This window comes from Python bivittatus, unplaced genomic scaffold (genome assembly GCF_059951505.1).
Source record: "Python bivittatus isolate LINGU-HERP-01145 unplaced genomic scaffold, Pbiv_v1 ctg000980_np1212, whole genome shotgun sequence".
NCBI lineage: Eukaryota > Metazoa > Chordata > Lepidosauria > Squamata > Pythonidae > Python > Python bivittatus.
The window spans coordinates 50,617,211-50,641,078 of NW_028277125.1; the positions used below are offsets into that span (position 1 = coordinate 50,617,211).

Below are 23,868 nucleotides of genomic sequence, written 5' to 3' on the forward strand. Positions count from 1 at the left end.
GATGATACCATTTAAGATGAAGTTAATAAAAGAATCCTGAAATGCAAAAAACAAAGGAAGATAAAATTACCACGTGCTGAGATATTGAAAACAGCCAAAGAAAGACAGAAAGCAAAAAACAAAAGGGATGAAAATCTACCCAACTAACTCTGAGTTCCAAAGAACAGCAGGAAGAGAAAAGAGCTGTACCTAAATAAGCAATGCAAAAAATCTGAAAACAACCAAATGGGAAAGACAAGGTGTATTTAAGAAAATTATGGTAATCAATAGAAACGTTAATGCAAATATGGACATGGTAAAAGACAAAAAAGACAAAGTTCTACTGGAGAAAGAAGATATAAAAAAGACGGTGTCCCACCATCCCCAGCTCTGGCATCAAGGTTGAAACCTGGGCAGGCAGTTCTCTGAGAGGGTGACATTATCCTCCTCACTTCACTAGGTCTCAGTAATACACACCACAAGTGGATGAAGTGAATACATATCATCCACTACTAAATTATGTTTGAATTTGCTGTTATTGCAGAACGATCTGGTGTTTACCATCAGCACCTTGAAGCCAGGAACCTTAGTAATTTGGCCACCTAGTTCTCCAGTAGAGGGAGCCAAGTAGAGATTGCCACCAAAGTAGTGGTCATCCTTAACCTAAAATGGCTTATTCAATCCCTTTTGCCATATTTCCCTTGTCCCAACATACTAGAATATGGCTGCTGATCACAGCATCCCCAATACTCATATCCATTCCTTTGCCTATCCATCTTTCAAATCACTTGCCCCCCTCATTCAAACTAGCTCAGAGAAATCAAACAGGGCAATCGGTTCCCCAACTGTTGCTACTCTGGCTGGTCCCCTTTAAATCAAATACTAACCACCCACCATTATCTAACCCATCTTCCATCTGAGAGTCAATCTCCACTTTATCTATTAAAAAGAAACAGCTAGGGACAGCCTTTTCACTGTAGATAGAGGCTATTGATATAGGGTTTCCTCTCTTACAGGTTGTTGTTGTTCAGTCGTTAAGTCGTGTCCGACTCTTCGTGACCCCATGAACCATATTGCGCCAGGCCTTCCTGTCCTTCACTGCCTCCCTGAGTTTGCTCAGTTTCATGCTCATCTCTTACAGGACAGATACTCAAAACTAGTATCAAGCCCACCATCCTGAGTGTGACTGAGTCTCCCATCAGTTATCCCAGGGCACTGTCTAGGTTAGTGAAATGATGATATTAAAGACCCTAGCTCTCATCTAATCTTCCAATAACCCCACTGGGATTTGATCATTTAACTGGCACAAATCACCAAGGTACCACAAGGCTGGGTAAAGTCTCTACAACTGCCTAGATGAAACTCCTCTGTGGATCATATGTCATAGGCAGCAAAGCAGCAGTGACATGTAGTAAATTTTTAAATGTGTCACTTCCTTGACATTCTATGCTATTTTTTGCTGTTGTTGCTATTGTCACACCTCTGTTTTGGGAGGAATGCACACTTGAGCACATGTCTCCTACCCTTTGTTTCCTTGTCATGCCATCTGCCTCCCAGCCCATGGATTGCAAACTGCAGTAGATGAGATTGACATGTAGGAGCAGTGGACTGGGTTTATCCTTCACTGAGGATAGCTTGTGAACATAATGGATTGCAGAGCAGTAAATTTAATGTCACTCTTAATAGCAAGTTGGAGTGATGAATGCCAGTGAATGTATAGGCAAACAGGATATAAAAAAATAAGAGGACAGTACAAGTGTGCACAAGGGATTCCCACATTTTGCAGAACAGAATATATACTTTGGGAAAAAAAACTAACAACAAAGCATACTGGAATGCTACTTTAGTTACACTGTTTAAAATCCTCCACTCTGTGCTGGGAACACTTGAGTTAGTATGAATTTTTTGCTAGGCATTTTGCATGTAAAAATTGTCCTCATTCATTTCAAGTTAGAAGCAGGATGGGCATGGTCTCATATGCTGATAGGGATAATGCCTTGAGAGATCACCTGGAATTCTTTTGAACCTGTGTACTCTACAGAAATGGGCAGGAGTCTCTGTTGGATGAGCTCCACAACCTGTGGTCTAGAACCTTGGTCATCCTGGTGGATGAGAACTATCAGAGTGTAGACAAAAGGTTGGGGCAGGAGGATTGAATGGTTCCTTGAAGGAAGTAGTGATGCTGTTGGCCTTGAAAGATGTGGTGGTGGCATATATCTCTCAAGAGGCCATATTCTATCCAGCAAACATAGAGAGGTATTGGACTGTTTCAACCTCCCTTTCTGGGGAAAGTTTGTTGAGGAGATGATGGCCCTGAATGAAGTGGATTATCTGGACCCTTTTTAATCTGGATTCATATCCTCACATGAGACAGAAACCACATTGGTCATTCTTGTGGATGACCAGCAATGGGATTTGGATAGGAGAAGTATGCCCCCCCCCCGTTCTTCTAGACCAGTGGTATTCACTACTTCTGACCAAGATGTCCTTTTGGAGCATTTTCAAGGCTTGGGGATTGCGGCATTGTTCTAGGTGGCTTACAATTCTAGAACAATAAAACATCACTAAGAACAGTTATCCTTACCTTCTGGGAGGGTTGGACCTGTCACATGCCCTCTTGGCCTCCATATATTGGGTAGGCAGATTCCATCTGGAGCAGATGGTCCTGAAGATAGTAAGGACCTGAGTCATAAAGGGCTTTATAAGCAATAGCCAGTACTTTTAATTAGATTTGGAAGCAAACCAACATCAATGAAGCCCCCGCAATACATGATTAGTCACCCTAAACAAGGCTGCTGGACCAACCCAAAACAATAAGGGGCAAGGAATGAACCCACCTTGACTCTCTTATTACTATAATATAGGCTTGAACATGAGCACATGCCCATGCTTTTAGTCTTTGTCTAGTGGTGCTCCTGGTGTCATTTCTGGTGCTTCATTTACTGGAGAGTTTTAGCAGACCATGGTGCCAACCAGGATCAGCTTCCAAAAGGAGATCACTCAGGGACAATTGATCCAGTGGCCATCATGCCTCCCATTGCCAGTAGTTTACCAGGCAATGAACTGAACCTCACACAGAGAGCTGGGAAATTCCCCAAGTGCCCTCTGAAAACCAAGAGAATCCATTAGGTACCTGAGCTGGACCATCCAAACCAGTCCCACAACTCTATGGAGGTTACAGCTGTCTCTCAATTGCTACTGGATCAGGACATGATTTGACCATGGCAATCACGTGGTGGAAATCCCTTCTAGCTGCAGATCGCACAACAATCTGCTGTGAGACAAAAATGAGGTTTAACGTGTGATCATCCACATGGGTTGGACTTCTCTGAGGCAAGTCCATGGTTGCCTTGGAATCCTTAAACTCCTGAGCCTTACCAAAACCACCCCAGAGCAGGAGGTTCTCCAACATCAGAAGGTAGGGATTCTCCTCCACCAGTCTGGAGACCACCACCAGCAGTCCAGGGAGGCCAATACACCAGTATGATTTCAAGTTTGTCTTTACAGACCAACCTAACATAGAGGCACTCACACCCTGATATCTCAGGAGTAGCATCCTGATCACAGTAAAGAACCCCCACCTACCCACCCAATGTAAGTATCAAGTGTGCTGAAGGATCTGATACCCAGCTAGCCAGATTTCAGACAACAATATCTAGGTTTCTGCTGCCTCATCCACCACCAAGTCATAGATGAAGGTGGTCTTGTTGCATCAGATTTGGCATTAACCATCAGCACTTTAAGGCTAAGATCTCCAGCAATCTGGCCACCAGGATGGAGCTATTCGATTGGAAGCTAAATTTGCCACCACATTTGAGATTTCCCCTCCTCCGTAACAGCCCACCTGATACTCCCCACCATAACTCCCTTGCCACTTAATCCCTGCTTCATCTCTTACCTGGGCTGTACCCATCAAAGGGTGGCAGAAGAGATTTGAGCTAGCACACTTTAGGGGGATGTTATTTTTACAATACTGTCACTACTTTCTACTCCAGTAGCTTGGACTTGACAGGTGCCCCACTGAAGGCAGAATCATAACCTTTGAATCGACCATTTAGGTTCTTGAGCCTAATTTGTTGCTCAGTACAAGAATTCAAATTGAAGCATGCCTGGCAGAAGGCTGCCTAGCTTTTAAATGAACACACTTAGGGAAAGAAAGCTCACCACTTCTCAGATTAATGGAATGCCAATGGCCCAGAGTAAACTAGAATCTGAAAAAAAAAAAAATCCTTCCAAAGCAGATCATTCAGTTTTTTCCAACCACTTATCCAAGAATGTTCCAGATTCTAAGGGGCAGTGGTACAAGCCAGAAGAAATGCTAAATGCTGCAGTGCAGCATTCCACGGGCGGATTATAACATAGAAGATAGGAGCAACTGCTGTGTAGCCCTCAAACGTAATTGCTCAACAGGCAGATTACGTGTAACATACCATTCAGAGAGCTGTGGGTGGCTGTTAAAAATCAAGGGAGAAACAGCACAAAAATTGAATAGGCTGAAAGAAACTTCAGAAATAAATTGGTCCTTTTCCACTCAGGGAGCTGATTCTGTTATCTGGATTTGGACTTCTTTAAATCCTCTCCACCCACAACTTCTTCCCACCCTCTGGAGTTTCTGACTGAAAACAATGGCTTCCCTTAGAGAAGGTCCAAGCAGTTATCCCTTTAGAAATGTGTGATTGAATAGTTGGGCATAATTGGACAGCTTGAGAAGTAATTGTTTCTTTCTGTACTTACTTGATGTGAAATCTACTATGGAGCACCAAAGCTTCCTAGTCCAAATCGATAGTTCTTAATCAATCAGGAATTGCTTTGTGTTTTGGCTACAAAAGTGGGGAGTGGGAAAAGTCTCCTTATAACAGCCTTGTTCAATTTGATGTTCTTTTGATATAATGGACTTCAACACCTCATCCAGCAATACCATTTTCTATGTGGCATGGGGATAAGACTTGTTATCCAGTACAGTGGGCATTGATGATAGAAAAAAGTAGACTTCAGACATCTAAGGTGCCTGAGTTCTATTATGAAAGGTAATAACCTTATCCATGTGTTGGGTACTGTTTGTATAGCCCCCATAGACATGGGTACTGATATACAAAAGTAACAAAGACAATTTTGTTAGGACTCTATGAATACCATTGGAAGGGGGCTGCTTCTCAGCACAGGCATTCAATTAAAGTATCCTCCACACAAAAGAATGGATAGCCATCTTCAGTTAAACACATACAGTAAAAGGGAATTCTCAGTCTCTCTAGTAACTGATTTCATTATTCAACTGTTCCTGTTAGCATTTATCCAGAATATGTCACCCTGCAAGTTAAGACAATTATTCCTCACCCTACACTATCAGAATAAAGAGAACACTTCATATATTTGTGTCTATGGTCATGAGAACTAGAATTCTAAGATTTAAGTAGCCAAAAGTAATGCCAGTCCCTGTACCACACTGTATAGTACACATAAGAATGATATCTCCTGATGCATATTAGAGTCCAAACTACAAAATATTTTCCAGTTACAAATTATATCCAAACATTTTTTAAAGAATGTCAAGTTACAGGAGGAGAGCAACTATGTTCCTTGCCAAGAAGATGAATTGCCAACCTGCAGAGATTCATAATTGAAATCTATGATAAGGTTATAGTAGCGTAACTTTTTGAATATGGGATAGCAGAGTAGGCATACTTTTTTTTCCTTTGATAGTTTTTTGTATGATTACTGTATGACAGTGTGGTTTCTTTACAAGTGAGATCATTTATGAGAAATGTCTGGACTGTTTCCTGAGAAAACTAACACTACTGGAAGACTTAGCTCATTCAGTCATTGAAGAGTCACATATAGCTTCTTTTGTTTTGATTTAATGCATTGTATTTATCTTGCCATAGTTTTTGGCTTAGAACAATGTATGGCTTATTCAACAAGCTATGGTTTAATACCTTGTGTGAATACTGCCTTTATCTGAAAAATTATTAGTAAAAAATTCTTGTCACGTTTGCCCAAAATACAGCTCCCAGATGCAGCAGCCAATCATCAAGCAGTAAATTTTCTAGGACAGAACCTTCCAACTCAGTAGCTAAGGTTGCTTCCATACTTAGGATTTTTAATGCTGTTAATAAAAGTGCATTGTGCAGTTGTCCTGCCTTTCTGTCAGGCCTGGCCCAAGAATGATGAAACAGTTCAGTCAAGTACACTTCCTTTATTTGTTTATACCTGATAGGCAGAATCTTGCCAAACTAAATCAATACAGCAACTAGTGGATATACCCTGTGAGATTCTAGGGAGTGGCTATCCTGAACCTCTTACTCTTCTCATTCTCCCCCTGTAGACTGTGTTGCCTTTTGCCTCCTTTCCCCTCCTGGAACGCACCTCCTCCTTCCTGATAGCCTTGATCTCCCACATCACTCTCCTCCTCGTAGATACATTCCACTGCACTTTCCTTTCTTTATAGATTTTTAGGGGTAAGAAAATATGGAAAGGTAACCAATGAAAGACATGATTTTCTGGCATGATGGGTCAAGGTAGCTGATTGTGCAAAAACAGCCTGATCTGTAAGCACAGATGTAACATTGGAGGAAAGTGATGAAGTAGAGTGGGGCATGGTGAAGGGATGTAAGGCAATGGGAAGAAGGATGCCACTGTCCGATTAGGGTTCTTCTGTTTACTTAGAAAGCTAACCATTTCTGAGTAATCGGGTAGGAGCATTGCCTAACAATACTGAAAGGGTAATCTCCAGTTTTTTCAGAATTATTTCCCCGCAACTGGTCAGATTCAGTCTAGGCAGCACCAAAACAGTTCAGTGTAAATGGTCAGTTGGTATTAATGTACAATGAGCACAGCGGTCATAATTAAAACCTGCAGAATTGTATCAGATTAAGCTACAGTATTGAAGCCAGGGCGTACATTACCTGTAACAGATATGTCACCTTTTAATACAGTGATCTTTGCATATTTGTTCCAGTGCAGAATCTCATGTTCTCATATAACATCCTCATCAGAGATGAGGATTCCAGGCCACTCAGTGGAAGGAATAGGGAGCCAATGTAATGAAACTTGTGCACTCTTAGACAGAGGCATCTGTGGCAGTGTCAGGGGAGAGAAATGATGAAACAAGCATTATGCCATCACAATGCAAACTCTTGAGTTGTGATATTGCATGCACATAAAAAAGGGTGAAACCTGTGTCACAATAGTGTGATGCTTGTTTCATCAGTTTGATAAAAGCATTAGGTCTTAAGATACCTCTGATCTTGGAGTAATGCTTTTCTGTGAAATGAACTACATATGAAGATATTTCAGTTCTTATGTCAAGAGCCGATTGTTAGATTAAGGGACTGCTGATTCTCCTTAACTAGCATCCCCCCACCAATTAATGAATGGCCCTACTTAAAAACTCAAATAACTAAAATTAAATTATCCCTATGTATGACAGCAGCACTTTCACACCAATATTATATACCACTTTGGGATCAGCTTCAGAACCCATGGATCTCATGGCCTGGTTTGTTTGGGGAGCTCAGTTGATTCTTGACTCTGTTCTGCTTTATCAGAAATTTCAGATATTGAATCACTGTGCTCTGCAGACATTGCAAATGGTCTATTTTCTTAATAGGTAGGAACTTTTATCTCTGGGGGAGATGGGCAGCATATAAATTTAATAATAAATAAACAAACAAACAAACAAACTTTTGCTTCACCTCACCTCCCAGACTTAAGCCAACCATTAGTCCTCACCCCTACTGAGATTACACATCTAACTACCATAACAACATAGAACCATGATTACAGCTAAAAGGAAAAACACCAGCTTGCAAAACAGCTGATATGATAGCATGTCACCATCACATTTCACGATGGCTTTTAAATTCAACACAGAAATAAAAGCAAAGCTATTGGGAAGCATTTGGAGAATTTACATGCTTTTTTAAAAAATGGTTTCCAATCAGAAAAATTTCATTTATTTTGCAAGCCATCAAACAAATACATGCAAATGCATTAACTAAAAAAAAAAAAACAACCAGTGCATCAACAATCAGATATTTTTAATGAAGTGGGAGATGGGAGGAGATTTCATTGACTCCATAAGTAGTAATAGCTCAGGGAGCAGGTCACAGATCAGAGGATGTTCTTGAGGAGGTAAGGAGACTGAGCAATAATCAGATTATCAAATAATAATCTTAAAATGGAGTAGGAAGACAATACATGTAGTTTGAGTAATAGACCAATGTTGATTTACATTAGAAAAGTGAGTGGGTGACAAAGGTTTCTAACTGTCATTTATAAGAAATTCTCTGTATTACAAGATTGGCAGAAGTACAAATGATCATTAGACAATTGAAATTTATTAATGATGAATTGTAGGGTAGAAAAGCCACTGAGGAAGGGCTCTGTGTCAATACATGTTATCTGACCACCGCTACTTAAGGTAATTACGTGAACAAATAAAGTTTATAGCAAACAAATTAAGCCCTTGCACAGAAGAGGATAAATTGTATAGATTAAATCATACCACTCATCTATTCAGAAGGAATCAAGCACTCAGTTTAATGTATCTATAAAAAGAACAGTTTTTGCTCCCAGATAACTACTTCATCCAATATTGTAGCATAGCTAAAAATTTCTTGTAAATGACAGTTAGAAACCTTTGTAACCCATTCACTTTTCTAATGCAAATCATCCATTGGTCTATTACTCAAACTATATGTATTTTCTTCCTACTCCATTTTAAGATTATTAATATAAAAATCTGGTGCGTATTGTGTGAGCTGAGAGATAATATACTAAGTACTTGACCAGTCAAAATCATAGTGGGTTGGATCTAGATCTATCTTTCCCCATCTTGTTCTATTCATGAAAAAGACTGAACTCCTTCAGCATTTTTTTTCCACTGGAGAAAGAAGTGAACAGTTGGTTTTTGTTGATTTTCTCTTCTTCATACCATTTCCTGTGGTACTTCCCATGGTGTTCCACAAAACCAAAAGGGCATGCAAGCCAAAGGAGGAATTGGGGAAACCTGCTTCTAGTGGGAATGTCCCATTGATGGAATTCCCCCAATCACTGCCTTTATAAATGATAAGTAGGAATGTTAAATGTTGTAGCTCTTCTTGTTATATGTTAGAGTCTTGAAATGTGAAACATGACTAAATAGTGATTTTTCACAAGACTAGCCTTGTCGCTAGCTGTTGGTAAAGAAATGCAGTTCACCTATGATACACAGAGAGTTAAAAATGAATCTGTTGAAGAAAAGCAAGACCCAAAATAGATTCTGAAAAGCCTGCATTTTATGACACTGAGCTGTTTCTCTCCCACACAAGCATATAATACAAGGCCCATTCAGTGCTATTCATTCCAAGTGTAAAGGTGAGATGAACCTTGTGGAAGATCTAGTCTAGTGGTTAAGGCACCAGGTTAGAAACCAGGAGACTGTGAGTTCTAGTCCCACCTTAGGCATGAAAGCTGGCTGGGTATCCTTGGGCCAGTCATTTTCTCTCAGCCCAACTCACCTCACAGGATTGTTGTTAAGGGGAAAATAGGAGGAGGAAGGAGTATTAGATAAGTTCGGCATCTTGAGTTATTTATAAAAATAATAAAGGTGGGATAAAAAAAATCTTTAAAAATCTAATTTTTTAAAAACACCAGGCTGAAATATGTAATCTTAAGCAACTCTCATGTTTAGATAATTGCTGTGTTTCACCCACTGTTTAACATTTATTTTTTGCCAAGGTACCCCCATTCCTCACCTATGACAACTTCCAAAGTTGTTCCTCCATAGTCATAATAGCAAATATTTTAGATGACTCATATTAGCAGTATGGATGCCTTAAAAATGTGCAGAAGATTAGATATATTAAAAAGTATTATTTCTTGAGAAAACATGTTTTAAAACCAGAACTACTGTATCTGCCACAGTCTTCTATTTTGCCTGTCTGCTTTCAAGATTAACCTAGGTACACATATTTTTTATACAGGCAGTATCAATACATTCTTGGGTATTATTGTCCAGTACTATCACTGTGGTGTCCTAGTTCTCATACTTTGGTGCATGAAGCATAGACAGATAATCCTAGGTCAAAAATAACCTTATTTCGGAATAGACAACTACTCACGAGTCTTATTCCTAACACCCCAGACTTAACAATTGTTGATAAGAAAGACAAAAAAGTCTGGATAGTGGACATTGTGATACCTGGAGACAGCAGAATAGAAGAGAAAGAACTGGAGAAAATAACAAAATACAAAGACCTGCAAATAGAAGTAGAACAACTACGGCAAAAGAAAGCAAAGATAGTACCAATAGTTATAGGCGCCTTAGGTACAATCCCAAAACCTGGAGCACCACTTGAAGGCCATCAGCATTGACAAAGTCACCATCAGTCAATTGCAAAAGACAGCTTTGCTTGGAACAGCCTATATCCTGTGACAATACCTTTAACACAATCAAACAACAACATCTACCTATCCCAGGTCCTTGGGAAGGACTCAATAGGTGGATAAAAATGCCAAATCCAGTCTAAACATCTGGCTGACTGTGCGACCAACCATAATAATAATATACTGGACTGATAAGATTTATTCAGCTTTTTAACATCACAGTGATTATTAAAGGTGAGCCAGAGCTGTATAACTAAACATTCTGAAAAATTTAATGAAATTAATGGGTACGGGGAGATCATAAAGCAATACTCTATGCTAATGTTATGTTTTATAGATCAGCAATTTCTATACCTAATCTCACTGAATGAGTTTGTTATCCTGTCTGGTTTAACCTTGTGTAAATTGCATTACTTAGTCAATTATAAGGATGGAAATTAAGGTTATTTTCTCACTTCTTTACTTATCTTGGTATAAGCATTTCCAGGAAACTTTTCAGCTGGTAAATCTGAAGCTATTACTCCTGACTTTGATTCCAGATGAAAGGAGACAGAGAAAAATGGTCTAGAATTCCTGTAAGTATTTGGGGTAAGATGAATTTAACCCCAAGATTAAAGAGAGGACTTCCTAGATTTATTTTAAATTAATTTACAGTATATTTAATACATTGCTTTGACAAGGACATTCCACAAGTCTTTCATTATTAAATTATAACAATCTGTTGAAAAAGATGTTTGTAACCATCCATACTTCCACACTTACTACTGGGCATTTCTCACAGATTCAGTCATTGGCTGGAATAAGGAACTTCAGAATTCAACTTCCCCTTGGGCTCAGCCTGACAGCTATTACTTGAGTTTAGTAAATCCTGGCAAATAGTGGAATTCCAGATTGTACTATATGGAGATTCAGCTTCACAAATGCACTTGATGCCTCAGAGGGAGAGAGAGAGAGAGAAATTAGGTTGCAGATACTATTTTGACTCATTTACCCACAAAAGTTTACATTATGGAATGATCAAAATAATGGGTAAATTCATATTTTGGGCAAACTAGGTTTCTTGCAGTATTTTTCCTTTGAACTGAATGAGTTCTGAGGAAGCTATTTAAAAAACTGTGGCAGAACTAAAACATGAGTTTGCTTTACCTTAAAGTGTTTCTTGGCAGTTTATTCAAGTCAAACATTTGTTATATAGTCCACTTGGCCCAGATTATAGTTACTTCTTAAGTTATTTATTTAAAATATTTGTATTATTATCATGTAACATAAGCCTGGGTGGCTCACAACTTCCACAGTGGTTAGAAGTTTTAAAGCCATTGTGACACCCAAGCCAGTAACCTTTTTCTACAGGAAGTTGATGAAATTGATTAGTCATTTACATGACCTGTGGAATCATGATATTTGTTGTCCTGCCCTTGTAAACCAGTGGAGGACTGCTAGAAATAAAGTGAAATTATTTTGTTATGGTTTTAAAATTAGAATAATAAAACAAAAATGTGTGTGTGTGGGATACCTCAAGAAATATTTAACAAGGATTGGTGGAAATAATCTTGCCACTGGAATGCTACTTAGGAATGGGAACATGAATTTATATGCTTTGGTCATATTCTATTATTATATTTTGGGCTGTATGAAATAATGGAGCTGCTAAAGATTATCTGCCATCCTGTCACATAATCTCTCAGACAGACAAGCTGTGCCTGGAAGTGATGGGAAAATAGGTGGGAGAAAAAGCTGAAATGGTCTAAAGAGTTGACAGGAAAAGAAACTGTGGTGGGAGTTGGAGAGTTGCCAACCTCTTTGGAGACAAGGTCAGGATCAGTAAGGAAAGTCCTGGTCAATTATCTTGCTATTTGTTTGCAATATTCACATTCTTACTATAGTGTCATGGGATAGTATTGTGCAGCAATAATTCTTCCCTGGCAGTGGGTAAACCACACTGTTTTCAGCAGAATTTACCACATTGTGCATTTTAGGAGTTGCTCTTATTTTCAGTTACATTTTCAAAATAGCTTTAAGCAGGTGTCCAGAAGAACATTTTCAAAAAACCACAAAGTTATGGCTTATGAATCTGCTCAGTTCTATTTCCCATTTTTCTTTCCCAACCACAGTCTCTTTATGAAGAGATTATTTTTCACCACTGTTTATGTCATCTTTCAATTTCCAAAAAGAGTTAATACTGCCTTCGGTGTTCCTCCGACCCCAGTGTTATCTAGCTTTTATTGTAATCTCCTAAAAATGGTCTACTGGGTCTGACTGCCAGTTGGAGAATGGGCTTGAAGCAGGGGATGGTTGATGCAAAAGCCAAAAGTAAGCAGGCTACTCAAAGGTCTCCCTTTTGAATGCTGGTTGGTTTTTGTTTTGTTTTTTTCCTATCACATTTTTTCTCTTTCCCTCTGTGGCATTGTTTTATATCACTTTCCTCCTCCTCATGCAGCAGGCTGCTAGAGAAGGGCAGATTGCTCATGCTAGAGTTTAAACTCATTATTTTCAAAAGAGTTTGAAATTAGGCCATGAAGCATATAAATTAAGAGACATACAGTATGTACTGCTAGAGACACAAGTCGTCCATCCATTTTACTAACAGTGACTTAGGTGTTCCTACCCCCTTAACTAGTATTTGCAGGTGTTTACATGAAATTTGTTCATATAAAACATGCTCTAAACCACCACTCGTATTTTTATTGTATTAGTAATTCTTGTCTGTGCTCACCTGAAAAAAGGGCTGTTGCATCTGATGTTGATTCCTGGAAAGATTCTGAGGCAGACGATAAGGAGGTCAGTTTTGTAAACATATTAAAAAAAATGTGGCAGTTATTAGAAGCCAGCATGGACTAGTCAACAAAAAGGTTTTCCAGGTTTACGAAGTTGCTTCATATAGATGTTACATAACTTGGGGAAGAAGACTGAGCTAGGGGTCATTCCATACTGGAGTAACCAGAGTCTCAATCTTTCAATCTCTTTTCTCCCATTAATACCAACTAGAACTGCCCATCTTTGAGGGAGTAGAATCACTGTAAAATAGTGCTTTCAATCTCCAGTCTTTGCAGATGGTCTACGAATAAGTACGAGAATACCATGGTCAGTTGGTATTGATAAACCAACTGAAAACCACTTAGAGATCTAACTCAGAAGAGCTGGGCTGTCTCCATCCAGGTCCCATCATAGGTCACCCACAAGAATGATCAAGGCAGTTTCTGTCATATGCCCAGGCCTGAAACCAGACTGGCAGGGTCTAGATGATTTTTTTTGTAGATCCTTTGCAGCTGATGTACACAATCGCTTTATCCAGAACCTTGCCCAAAAATGGAAGGTTGGGAATGGGGCAGAAGTTGTCTAAAACTGCTGATCTAGGAAATCATTCAGAATTCAGAACCTCCTTCATCCAACTCCCAGTCCCTTCCCTGGCAGTATGAATAAGCCAGCTCTGAGTCAATATAAGTGGTTTTATCTTTGAATGCATTGTAAACAGGTCATATTGGCCCCCAGGAAGATCATCCTACCTGCTAAACAGGGCCACTAGAAGGCACTCCAAAGATGCAATTAGGCCAGAGTTCCTCAACCTCAGCAACTTTAAGATGGGTGGACTTCAACTCCCAGAATTCCCCAGCTGGCATGGCTGGCTGGGGAATTCTGGGAGTTGAAGTCCACCCATCTTAAAGTTGCTGAGGTTGAGGAACCTGAATTAGGACATAAAAGTAGTGATGCTTCATCATTCTTACTCCCATTGTGTAGGCTCAAACATGGGCTTCTATTCATAACTGGTTAAGTTTGTGCCTAGATTTGCCACTGTAAATATGATTTTATGTCTTGGAAGAATTTGAAGCTTTTAGTTAGAAACTTCACAAGTCAGGCCTGAGCACAAGATCACAAGGAACACTGGAGAAGGCTCCAATAGCTTTGCCCTACTTGGACCTTATGCTCTTCAGTATTACAGAAGTTATCTTCATGAGGATTTTTTTTTTTTTTTGGAGGGGGTGCTTATTTAGAGGCATTTCTACGTTATGAACAGAGGAATGTTATGTTGTAAGTAACACTGGAAAGACTATTATTAAGCAATGTAAAGGGGATATTAGATTAGGATAATGTTTCCGCATTCCCCATGTTGTTACAGCCTTGATTTTGCAAAAGATTTTCATGGTGTAGTGGGACTTACATATATACATACAAAAAAAGGGGGGGGAGGGGTTTGAAGGCAAGATGGATCAGTTTTGTTCTGCTCAGAACAAAATTTACTGTTTCATTTGAAAATATCTGATGTTTATAGTCAGTCAACAATGGGCTAAAAATACCCAGCATGATTATTTGCTCAGTGTCATATCGGATGACTAATTCTTGCTGTGACCTGTTAATCTATGTAATTTCACCACTATAACAATCACGTCCCTGACATAGCTGTGGCCCACTATTTGTCCTTACAGGATGAGACAAAAAGAACATGATTCTTCTCCTCAAATTGTATGACAAAAAACATTAGAACTGGATAGCTTTTGCTCATTTTTTTCCAACATTCTTTCCTATTAAATTTCTATCACTTCCTCATCAAGAGGACACTTAAGCAACACATTTTCAGGTACAGTGGTCATCTTGTTTTTTAAAATCCCAGATAGCAAGTTGTTTATTTCTAAGCATCACATGATTCACCTCCATCTTACAGCATAACACTGGGGATGTTGCCAGTGAAGAGGCTTCAGATAATACTGTACTGTGATCTGCTTATAATCAGCCCATGCTTCTCCACCGGTGAGTCCATTTTTTTTTAAAGAACCAGAGAACAGCCTTGTTGCATTAAACCATGGAATCCTCTTTACTGTGTCACACAGTGACTCACCAAATACATGCTGGAAGCTATTAAACATAGACAGGAAGGTGATAACATTCTTTAACTATTCCTTGCCAGCAGCTGGTATTTAAAGCATGTTGGCTATAAATCACTAGCCACAAATAATTATGTTCTTTATTCATTGTTCTAGCTGCCTTTAAACCATCTAAACATATGACGAGAAATTTTATAGTTTCACTGGACATTGTGTGAAAATATCTGGTAAAAAGCAGAATACGTATGTACAAGATAATATGCAACTGAGGCAAAGTCAGAAGCATTGTCCCAAGGAAGGCAAATGTTGACTTCTGAATCCATCCTCAGCTGCTCTGCATTTCATGTTTCATACCCACTGGCTGGGTTTCCACAAGATATTCAACATGGATTCTGAATTAGCCCATTTTCTGGGTTTGCATTATGTACTGAATCATAAGCTAAGCCAACAGGATGGGTTTGCACAGCCTAACCAAGTTTAAAAGTAACCAAACTGAGCATGTTATGCACGTGAAATTGGCTAAGTCTTATTTCAAATAGCTAAGTATATTTGTAAATGCAGCCATTAATTGTTCTATAAAGCATGTCCTTCCTTCTCTTCCAACATTTTCCAATGAAGAAAGATTCCACTGAATAGACTATTGCTTACTTTTGAGTTAATACATCTAGTCGGTCACTGAAATTTTTACAGATTTAATTCTGGAATAGAGGCAATTTCAAATTGCTCAATAATTTTTTTTTTCCTTTTTGTAAAGAGTGAGCTCTATCTTGTCCATTCCAACTTGCCATTTCCCTTGGAAGAACTAGTTGACTGAAAACAATGAATGGAACCGACTGATTTATTATATTTTTATATTGCCCAGGAACAGCAGTTCTCAGTTAAATGCATGGAAATAATATGTGTTGAAGATGTACAAAAACTCCAATTTTCTAGTATGACTGTGGAAGAGACCAGAAAAATAATGGGGCTAGTATGAAAATAACTAACGCTACCACTATAACTAGAAAAGAATTTATAGTCTAATCATAACTACATTTACAGAGAAATAAGTCTGCAGTCCACTTGTTTTCTGTGCAGGCATCCTTCAAAGGACACTCACAAATTAACAGATGATTTTGCTAGCAGTGTTTAATTTTTAGTTATTCCCTTTGTATCCCACCACAATCTAGTGACTTGTATCCTGAGACAACATACTTCACATGTTGAGAGAAGACATGTGAGACAGCCATGAAGAGTTGAAAAAAGGTGAGCATAGTCTTCCCCACTGGGTTATGTTGTACACATTGTTTGGATGCTATGTAGTAAAATGCACACATTTTAAAAGGCAATAACCCCCTGCAGTGTGTCCTGCCAATGGAATCTTGGCTTTTTGCTCACCAAAACCAACCAGGAATTCGTTGATACTACCATAGTTTCTAGCAGAGTGTTTCTCAACCTTGGCCACTTGAAGATGTGTGGACTTCAACTCCCAGAATTGGCTGGCTGGGGAATTCTGGGAGTTGAAGTCCACACATCTGCTCTAGCAGTACCCACTCTCTTCATCTTTTTTTAACCCTATGGCTGTCTCATACAACTTCTCTTACCATTTGAAAGCCTGGGGAGTAATATGTAACCTGACTCCTTGATACATCTATATCTATATCTATATCTATATCTATATCTATATCTATATCTATATCTATATCTATATCTAATCTATATCTATATCTATATCTATATCTATATCTATATCTATATCTATATTCATTCATTCATTCATTCATTTTTAGCAACCATATTTGCAATTATTATATTAAGATGTATATAGGAATATTTGTTCAATGTTCAGTTATTGTAGACAGTGTTATAGGTAGGTTATTTCAAACTTTTGTCTGGAAACCCCCATTTTTTATCTAGAAACCTGAAAGCAAATCAGAGTTATGTGCTGGGATTTCTGTTTCGGAGTTGAGTAGCAAATAGTTTAGAATTTAGTCACAAGTACTGTATTATTTTAAGTGTTTTAGAACATGTTATTTTATCCCATTCCTAGAAACACAATTTTAGCTTTTATAGAATCAGGACCATAATTCTTTCAATACTAGTTCAACAAAAATGATCTACTGTAATAGCAATAACAACCCTAGTTCTGTAAAAATGAGTGATGTATTAAGATAAGTGGGTACATTATTAATGACATACCCACTCTATGATAAGTTAATTTTAAGAATGATAGACTATTGTGGAGTTCATTGCACTTTGTAAATTGGCCAAAGGCTGTAATAAAAATTCAGTTGAATTAAAAAAAGAACTGTGATGGATCTCTGTGATTAAACTATAATAACGTGAACAGACAAATTGGTTTCAGAGGCCTTTGGTTCAAAAATTTAAACAGAATTACAAAGTACTAAAGAATTAATATTATCTGTTTCAATCTGTACAAATAATCCTTAAGATTACAAAACCATGCCAAGCTCTATCACAATAAAATTTATAAGCTAACAAATTCAGCCAGAAAGAAATGTTAAATATGACTCAGGAGTTAGGAATAATCAAATACACAAATATCATGCAGGAAGAGTAGAGAGAACTTGTAATGCTATCAAAAAGACTTAAGCAGATGATAAATCGGGCTCCTTGGTGATCTGATATTGTTGCAAAAAGAGAGCATTTCCATGCAGCCACCAGCCTCACACTTCACATCTTCAGCAACAGTTTCATGCAGGTAGGTCTTCCCATGGATTTTGATATATTTCCTCCAGCTGGCCAATGACGATGAACTAAAAGTTGCCTGCAGCAGCCTCCTATTTCCCTGCCCACCATTTTAACCAGTGTTTGCTTTTCACAAGAGGAAAAAAAATGGTTAAAATAAAAACAAGCAAGCAACCACAGTACATAAGAGGCAACTGGGTGAGAAGATGGCAAGACACTAGAGCACCTTGGCTATAGGAGGAAGTGGGGAGAAAATCTAAGAAGACAGGATGAGGTGGGAATAATGGAAAATGGCTTGCTTTGCCCTATAGCTCTAGAGGAAATGGAGGAAAACCTTCTTCACAAAGTTCCTCTGGAGCAAAAGTTAAGCGAATAGTTAATCAACTTACTGTAGATTCCTGAGCCTCACACTGTCATGAGGACACAAGGGACTGACACTGATCTTGATTGGCCCAGCCTTTGCATATGAAGAGGACCCAAAGTGCAAATGAGCATCTTAGGTGTAAAACCAAAGAAGTGATTATGATCTTCTGTGTGGTAACAGAACAATAGTTCACCACTAAGCTGTGTTATCAGATGTTATATGTCAGTTTTTAAAGCCCAGAAATGAATTAAATACAGCCATCTTTTCAAGCCCAAAGAAATGGAAGTATCTAATGTTCAAGGTAGCTGGAAATAATGGGAACTGTAGTCCAAGATATTTGGATGATGCTGGATTGGTGGAAAATGGAATAATAGGTAATGCTGTTGACTTCTAGGTGATAAAATGAAGGCAGCTAGAGCTGGATAGGTCCCTTTAGCGTTCTTCAAAACTGAAAACATGAATCATTCAAGCCAACATCAGCAAGTAAAGATAGATGACAGCACACTGCATGATCATCACTTTAAAATGATCCATGTGGGGGCTTTTACTGTGTGGACAGCCAGTCATTTGTGGTTATGTGCCTTTTAAACTACTCACTGCCTTTGGAGAGCTGGCCTCCCACACAATTACGGTGTCATATGGGATATCTTTGAACAGCAATCCAAGCCATCTTTTGAATCCATTTCTCAACTGGAGCAGGCAATAATTAATTTTATACAATTCTTTTACATAGCACAATAGCTAGAGTGTTGTACCATTTGCGGGGATTTGAGAGATAACAGTAACCTCTATATCTGCCTTAGAGATGCTTCCTTAAGGCAGCTTTTTTCAATTTGAAGAACTTCACTTCTTAGAATTTCACAGCCATTATGGCCTGTGAATTCTGGGTGCTAAAATCCATACATTCAGAGAGCATCTAGGTTGGGGAAGTCTACTTAAACTATACCTGCACCTGAAAATGTAAGATCCAAGAATCATACATTAGATATTTTTGCATAACTATGAATATGCCAGCACTGACACATACATGAAATAGAGTAACTATGAAGCCCTGACACTTGTCAAACCTCCGCTGCAGGTACAGTCAAGCAAGATATCTCCAGCTTGACTTCTAATCAATGTGGAATGGCACAAAAGCTAGATGTTAGACCAGGAGTGGGCAACTTTTTTCAGGCTAAGGACCACACTTTATCTTCAAGAAATATAATGGCAGCAAGGCTCAGAAAAGTAGGTGTGGCTAGGACAAAAAGTGGGAAAGACTCCAGTAAAATACACCACCAACTCCCTGAAAATCTGAAGCATTGTGCTTCCAAAAATTTGAATGGCTTTAAAAGATATTAGAAACTAATGTCAGTAGCACAATGAACCATTTATTGTTGAACTTCGGCAGTAAAACATGCTACCAACTTTTAGCATGGATTAAAGAAGTGGCTCTGGGATCATGGAAGATAATTATGTGGGGGGAAATGTGTATGATCTGTGGACCATGGGTTATAAATGCTACATCACATTCAAATAAAAAGGCACATTAGGACTACTAGTATAGGATACAAAAAGCCATATTATTATTAGATGACAGTAAAGAGAGTTCTGTGTTTCTTTGTTGTCATCCAGTGGTTGTCTAAATGATTACAGGGCAGATCTAGACTTGGTTTCTCTAGACACACCCAAATATTTCAAATCTGTTCATGTATCTTTAATACATAATAATCTGCTGATTACAGTTTCTTGTTTGCTTTCATTTACAGTTTGCTTTGACCCACCGGTTGTTCAACTGTATGATACTGGAGAACTCAAACTGTCACATGCATCTTATCTGCCTGTTGCGGCCATTTTGAACAATGGAATCACAGCAGCTTTGAAGAAAGAAATACAAGATCCAGAAAAATAGGGTAGTACTAGCACGGGGGACTCCTTTCATTTTAAAAATAAAAATTAATACCCAGCGATACGCAAATATGTCCATGGTAGACTTTGGTGGGTGACAGCCAATATTTTATTGGTGCTCAGAATCTGCTAGTTGTCAAGGCTTTCATATATATATGATGGTAGAGGGAGAGAAATTAACCCCATGAAACTACATAATGTTTGCTAGCTAAAAATATGAGCTCTCCATATGGCATGTTAAGACTGACAAAACAAAAAAGCCTGCACTACAACGTGCTGTTTAAGGAAGCTGGATGATATGAACTTTAACAAATACCTAAAAATAACTGACAGCAGCGCCTTTCAACACACTCAGATGAAGAACTGTGCGACTGCAGGTTTTCACAGCCTCCTCTTTCCCTTCTGCTTTTCTCCCACTTAAAAGAAAAGTCTTCATCCTTGCCTGGTGAGCTGTGTAGTGAAAATGTGAGCAGCCACAAAAGAAAGAACAGGCAGACACATCAGGACCATTGTGTTTTGTTTCCATGTTTTGTAAATTAGGGGCTGGTGTCTTAAAGCAATACTTATTACTGGTAGGAAAAATGGGGATTAGGTCAGAGTGAGCAAAGCAGTGGTGCTACAAGTTCCCTACTGCACACCTGCGCGCACACACACACACACACACCAAAACCCATGTATGCATACAAGACTTCTCAGAAATCCAGAGGCTTGAGCCACATCCCATGTTTGAGGCCCCTAAGTCACAATGAAAATAATATTAAGATTGTATGACATATAGAAACAACATAAGGTAACCAACCCATACCCAGTGTCTAAATCTGAGGCTAGCCCAAAGGGCCCTACTGGCTTACCCTTTGAGGTTATTTGCACTCACACACACAAATCACACACACACCCCTGCATAAGCACAAGCATTGAAATTTCATACTCCAGTTGTATGGAGAAAAACCCCAGTCCAGTGCCAAGCAAGTTCTATATTCTGTAGGGCAACCTTCCCAATCTAATGACACCTGGGGATTGTGGCAGTTGTGATCCAACACATCTGGCAGTGACTTGTATTAGGGACAGTTTGTCCTGTTTCTGGGACTGTTCAAGATCACTTCCAAGATTTGGTTGTCAACAGGTCTTTCCTATAAACACAGTACATTCCTTAAATAAACTTGTTTCACTATTTCAGGAGACCGGATGATATGATGGGGCTGCTGATATGCGTAAGTGCTGATCTCTTCTGGAGAAATTGAAAGGTAAAAGATAATTAGAATAACACAAGTTCAAAAACTTTGCATGAGGAAGTGACTGCTTGTCACACTCATTCTTGAACTGACTTAGGCACTTAAATTAGCGACAGCAACTATGAAATGAGTCAGCTGGTCCACTTGAGGTGATGGTTTGGAACAGGATATGGGGCCGTTGTACTGAACTGTTGACAAATATATAGTCTAATATATTTGGTAACACCCATTTGCATGTATATACAGGATTTAAAGTATTACGTTCCTGCATATTCAACCATTCTAGTCAGAGGAACAAGCCCAAAACTGTTCGGAAGCAGAGGGTTGCAGCAGATCCATGAATATACAGGGTTGCAGAGAATATCCTATTCTCTGTAGAAGATTTTATCTGCCCTGAAAATTCTTTCTGACTCCTGGAAAACTATAGACTATAAGTAAGAGGAATGTACTAGATTAAGTGGCAGAATTTTTATTCTATCTTATTTTTTCCAATCTCTTTAGGCAAGTTGCATTGCATCTTTGATTTCTATTAGTCTATGAGGCTTTAGGCAATCATCTGACCAAGAAGACACTGAAACCAGGAAAGATGTACCTGACAGAATGGGCAAACAGAATATATTTTTCGGTGACTGATGAAAATCTGCATAATCTTGAACTATAAAAGTGGTACTACACTTTTTGGGATAGAAGGCAGAGTTCAAACCATTACTGTAGTGCTTTCAGAAGGAGTAAGCCTATACATACTTCTCTTCTGTAACCGATTCTGGGGTTTCTCATATTGGTGCTGCTGAAACAGGTGGAACTTGTGTCAGTTATATACATACAACCAGAAAACTGGTTGAGGAGCAAAAAGATGTGTGAGTGTGTGAAAAACTAAGCCCATTGTCCATTTGAACACCCTGTCAGATGCTGCAGTAACGGAAAGAAATGGATACCTGAAGTATGCTATCAATAATAATATTTCTCATTTTGGATTATGAAATTATTGGTTGCATGCTAGCACCTGCACTTAATGCTGCAAGACACATGTGGACAATATTAGATTGGAGATATAATTTTGATATGTTTACCCTAGTAAATTTACCTTATATCATGATGCTAGTTTAAAAAGTTCAGAAATTTTCTCTCTTTTTAAAGAGAAATCCAATATTTGATTTTGTTTTTCTTGGAGTTTGAGAATAAAAGTCAGTAAAGGCTGTAGCAGAAAACCCTTACTTTTTGCTCCTACTTTCTGTTCAGACACAAACTCCCATAAGTTGAAACTTTTGCCTAGGAAAAAGGAAGAGAGATTGCAAATAAGAGCCAGTATACAAACATTTACGTAGTGGTCCCTATACAGGTAGCAGATAGTATTTGCTTTTTTATTTAAAAGGTGAGAAAACTACATCATAAAAAGAAGAAGAAAATCTTGTTTATTAACATCTTGTCCCTTGAGATTTCAACCTCTTTGAAATGTCCTTTACTGGACAAAATGGCTACATATAATTTGTTTGGGCTCACTACCAATGAAATGGCTATATAAATATGATAAATAAATAAATAAAAATAAATAAATATCCAAAGAAATGTTTCACACTTGTTTTGTGTCAGAAGCGTAGACTGGGAATGTTTTACTGGAAAATTGAAGGCTAAATTGATAAAGGGGGGGGGGATGTGTGTTTGCATTTTCTTTAATCATTACTAAAATCAGCAGCATAGCATTTAACACACTTTCAGTAAAGTGCTTTTACACTGCTCTTTTATTATATAAAAAAAGATAGCCAAAACACCATTTTAGTGCTAATTAAAACATTGATTTAAAAAATCATAGTGGTAAAATGATGCCCATGAGTAGGTTTATCTGAATATGGAAACCACACCTCAAAAGAAGAGCTCTAAAGATTATGGAGCAAGTGCTACTACTATTCTATTCTTCAAAAAAAAAAAAAAAGATTTCTCAGTGATCAAATAACATCACAGCAAACCACAGAAGATAAAAATGTGTTGATGATATTGTGTGCAAATATTGTCTAACGTACATGAGCAAAGGACGTTTGTTCTGCTTTCTATTGGAGCATCTTAACTGCACATGCCTAGTTGGGACTGCCATGATTCATTCATGTGGTTAGAAACCCTAAGGCTGCTGAAGGGTCATTGGCAATAGATATCTGCTATCTCAGTCTGCACCTTCACCCAGATGTTAATGATTCTATAAACTATGATTGGATCTTTCATGGAACCATCTGGCTATCAACATTCTGGAAGTCTTCAAGTTTAGACAATAAGAATATAAATCATAAAATGTGATTCAGGATTAACCCTGTTATCCAAACTGTGTGTGTTCAGGTTTTGGCAAAAGGCATTTTATCTCCATTAGGGAGGATATTGCCACAACGCTATTTCAACCTTGTTCATTTGCAGTTTATTAAGTGCTGTACAGTTATTAAAGTATAAATGGTTCCTGACTGCAGACTCACACTGACATACATAAGAAAACAAAGAATCAGTAAAGAACAGAAAAGCTAGCACTGGGGCAGTTGTTTTCCACCAGCTGGAT

General features: G+C 38.4%; 1 long non-coding RNA gene across 1 annotated transcript; it reads left to right on the forward strand.

The window, feature by feature from the left end:
• The first annotated feature begins 19,965 nt into the window (after positions 1-19,965).
• LOC148213586 (uncharacterized) lies at positions 19,966-22,759 on the forward strand. Its single transcript, XR_015794475.1, has 3 exons — positions 19,966-20,105; positions 21,278-21,344; positions 21,834-22,759. It is a non-coding gene; the product is annotated as an uncharacterized LOC148213586 (long non-coding RNA).
• Positions 22,760-23,868: the final 1,109 nt, after the last annotated feature.